At 33.0% G+C, this 3,977-nt stretch overlaps 1 protein-coding gene across 4 annotated transcripts in view; it reads left to right on the forward strand.

The window, feature by feature from the left end:
* Window positions 1-3,977, forward strand: part of LOC116846821 — a 151,992-nt gene that overhangs the window by 79,208 nt on the left and 68,807 nt on the right. The window contains exon 5 of one of the 4 annotated variants that reach the window (XM_032821148.1): window positions 1,496-1,596. The exons of the other annotated variants lie outside the window; for them this stretch is intronic. The gene's annotated coding sequence lies outside the window, so the exon portion shown is untranslated. Of the gene's footprint in view, window positions 1-1,495; window positions 1,597-3,977 lie in introns of those variants that run through there. 4 annotated transcript variants of the gene reach the window in all.

The raw sequence follows: 3,977 nt of genomic DNA on the forward strand, positions 1-3,977 counted from the left end.
AATATACAAATTTACATAATTTGAAAAAAATCCATGATAGGGGCGTTATACTGTATATTTATCAAAATTATTATGCATTAATTAAAAATATAACCTCATTATAACCTCATTCGTACACGCGAACTATCAATCAACTTCGCCGCGATGACAGTTACAAATCGGTAATCTTAACACTCTCGACATCCCGCTATCTAGCGGAGAAACATAGTCAACGGATATTTCTGTTGTGAGGAGACGACGTTTCTTACTTAAATTCACGATTTCAGACTTTGAGCTACGATAGCTCAATTTCTAGAGCACGTAGAGAAAAAGTAAAGGCAGTTTTATGATGTAATGTAAACCCAAGGAATCGATTAAGTCCATCCAAAACTTCATCAATTCAGCCGTTATATCTGAAACGAGAATCTAGCCTACATTCAAGTCGTCGCGTTAATATACACGGTAGGCCGCGTTGCTTCGCACTTGCACTTGGCTTCGCGACACTATTGTATCGCTTGATATTTGGATGATTTAACAATTATCCATATAATTTTGCGACACTACATAAATTAATGTGTGGGAGAAATTACATTCTATTTATAAAACTTCAAATATAATAAGAACACACGCACACATCGCAAGCGGGCGGGCGGGTGAGCAGTGTGTGTGTGCGTGCGTGCGTGCGTGCGTGCGCGCGCGCGCGTGTGTGTGTGTGTGTGTGTGTACTAGGGGCAGGTACCTTCCTAGCCTACAAATTCGATGTTTTTCTATATACGGTGTCCAAAAATTACATTCATTTTATGCAACTTCTTTTGTTAATAACTTTTTAACGCAACGAACCACGGTTAAAACCTTTAGAAGGTCACTCAGGAGGTGACCTTTATAACGTATGTCAAGATCAAAGTCGTTGGAACAGCCTCTCCTAAATAGGAGTTTTACCTATGTCGTTGCGTAGCTTTCAAGGCTGGAACTGTATTCCACGTTTACCGACTATGTATTATATATCTCTTACCTTAACCCTTTAAGTCACGAATTTTTCTGCACAACTTTTTCCTTTGTTCAATCGATATCTGGAGTTTTCTGGGCTAATTACGAATTTGAAATCAGTTTTTGAAAATTTAAGATGACGGATCTAATATGGCGGACAACAATTTTAAAACTTCCTCAATTTCCTTGAAAATTGGTATCCGAAGATTTTTAGCGTCGCTGATCACGAATTCGAAATCACTTTTTTGAAATTCAATCTATTTACAGACTAAACCTCACTCATTCATGGAAAGAAATATAACTTATTCCGATTATTGGTATTTTAGCTCGCCATATTGAGTTCGCCGTCTTAAGTTTTGAAATTTTTGAGGTTGCGTCATCTACAGCTTAAAAAGCATCAACCAAGTTATTTTTTTTTCATAGGTTTACTTTGCAATATTTTTGGCAAATGAATTTTTTTCAAAAAAATATTTTTTGCATTAATTTGTGTATGAATAATTAAATTTGCAAAATTTAATGTTCTATGCAGATAATTCTTAAAGGAGCATCTAAGCTTCACAATAAATCTACATTTACCGCCTCGAAGTCTCTACAAATTAGTTTAAATTTGTAAAAACTGCTGTAAAAAAGGTATGTCATATATGATACATTATAACTTAAAGGGTTAAGATGAATTGATATCACATGATCAATGTTATCTCTCTCATATTGAAGTCACTATTTTCATATTGAATTCAATGATTATGTTAATTAAAAACTTTTTCAACGATTCGATTCGATTTCATTCGATTTGATTCGATTCAGGTGAAGTATCATCGATTCGATTCGATTCGATATAAAAAAATCTTTGATTCGCACATTTCTACTAGACAGTTTTTCTATTCTATTAGAAACTTCAAATTAGTGCTTACTTTATTTAAATCAATGAATGATTTCAAATTGGCTTATAAACAACTTACAAGGAACTTATATCTACGAACAGCTATACTAAACTAGCTGCGTATATCTGCGAAATGTCCGTCTTTGATGTTAATACTTGATATAATTGTAAAGTAGATATGTATTTCTTTTATCGACTGAAATACAAGTTTAGAAGGTGAAACATTTCCTTACAGTTTCAACTCTTTGTAGTATATCAGTAATTATTGGAGGTACAAGAAAGTTTCGTAAACAAGTTTTAAATAATTTTTTGGATGTCCTGAAAACTTGCGTCGCAGATGGAAGAAATACACACCTCTTAATTTTAGTTACTTTACAAGCATACAATTTCGTTAAAAAGTGAGATGGACATATTATAAATACTTCTTGGTAATAAAAAGCTACACTAATTTATATGGTATATGCGTGTGTGTGTATGTATGTATGTATGTATGTATGTATGTATGTATGTATGTATGTATGTATGTATGTGTGTATGTGTGTATGTATGTATATATTTATGTATAATATATACAGTGTGTCCCATAAGTTCGGCAACGGCAAGAAAACTCGACGGGGGAGCATTTTAGAGAAAAATGTTTCAAATAACAGTTGTAAGGCTTAAAAAATCGCATTTAATGACAGTAGTTATTTGACCTAAGATGACGTCGCCAAGGTCAGGACAGGGTCAACTTTGCTTTTTTAGATAGAAATACATATTTTTTATTACGGCATTTTATTCTACGCGAAAGAGCAAACAACTTTTGTTTGAAAAAATTTTCTATACGACCTCTATTTTCTTAGATATTTACGTAAATATCTTAGAAAATAGAGGTCGTATAAAAAATTTTTTCAAACAAAAGTTGTTTGCTTTTTCACGTAGAATAAAATGCCGTAATAAAAAATATGTATTTCTATTTAAAAAAGCAAAGTTGTCCTTGTCCTGACCTTGGCGACGTCATCTTAGGTTAAATAACTGCTGTCATTAAATGCGACTTTTTAAGCCTTACAACTTTTATTGGAAACATTTTTCTCTAAAATGCTCCCCCGCCGAGTTTTTTTGCCGTTGCCGAACTTATGGGACACACTGTATATATATATATATATTATATATATATATATATATATATACACATACATACATATGTGTGTATGTATGTGTATATATATATTTATGTATATGTATATATATGTATATATGTGTGTGTGTGTGTGTGTGTGTGTGTGTGTGTGTGTGTGTGTGTGTGTGTGTGTGTGTGTGTGTGTGTGTGTGTGTGTGTGTGTGTGTGCGTGCGCGCGCGCGTATGTGTGTACGTTACTATAATTATATAAACTAAATTTTTTTTAAAAATATAGAGAGAAACTAAATATTAAGAAAAGAAAATTTTTGACGAATTTTTTAAATTTTATATTTTTTATATCTTATATATTTCAAAACACATATCTTTCAAAATATTTTTTATATCTTATATATTTCAAAACATGGAGATTGTATCTATCCAATAAATTGTTGCTCACATTTAATTAAAAAAAAAATACAGTAGTCTCAGGTAGAGATCCTATAATCAGAGACTGACCATCATAAGATGCCGCGTAATTAGTGTGGCCAGAAAATGGCGGCGTCAATATAAATTAGAATGAGAAAAAATCAATGAGCTCTATATATTACTGAAAAGTGTTCTGGAGCAAGCAGCTCGTACAGACAGAAAGAGTCACTTTAGGTCACTATGGCTTTGTCGGTACAGCCTAAGTCAAGAATGTTTTCTATGTGTTTGCGCATACGGCACGAAATAATATAAACATAATATATCTAGACTGAGCGTTGAGGAGTGAGGATAGAGATTCACGTAGAAAGATGGTTGAGATGATGCGTTCTCTCTCATTTGCGCATGTACACATACCATACGCAAATAAGAGAAAACGACCTATGTGAACCTGGCACCCGACTTCAATAAAAAATTTTTTTCATATATACATTCGATTAAGCTCGGTTTGTACCCGTTTGTACCGCCTTTTGTTTCGTTTGTACCTCAAAGGGGTAAAAGTTACAAGGGGTTAAAAAAATTATCAACACCCCACTTTGAGATACAATA

Source organism: Odontomachus brunneus, unplaced genomic scaffold (genome assembly GCF_010583005.1).
Source record: "Odontomachus brunneus isolate Ranch 3 - 2012 unplaced genomic scaffold, Obru_v1 Obru_scaffold_070, whole genome shotgun sequence".
Taxonomy (NCBI): domain Eukaryota; kingdom Metazoa; phylum Arthropoda; class Insecta; order Hymenoptera; family Formicidae; genus Odontomachus; species Odontomachus brunneus.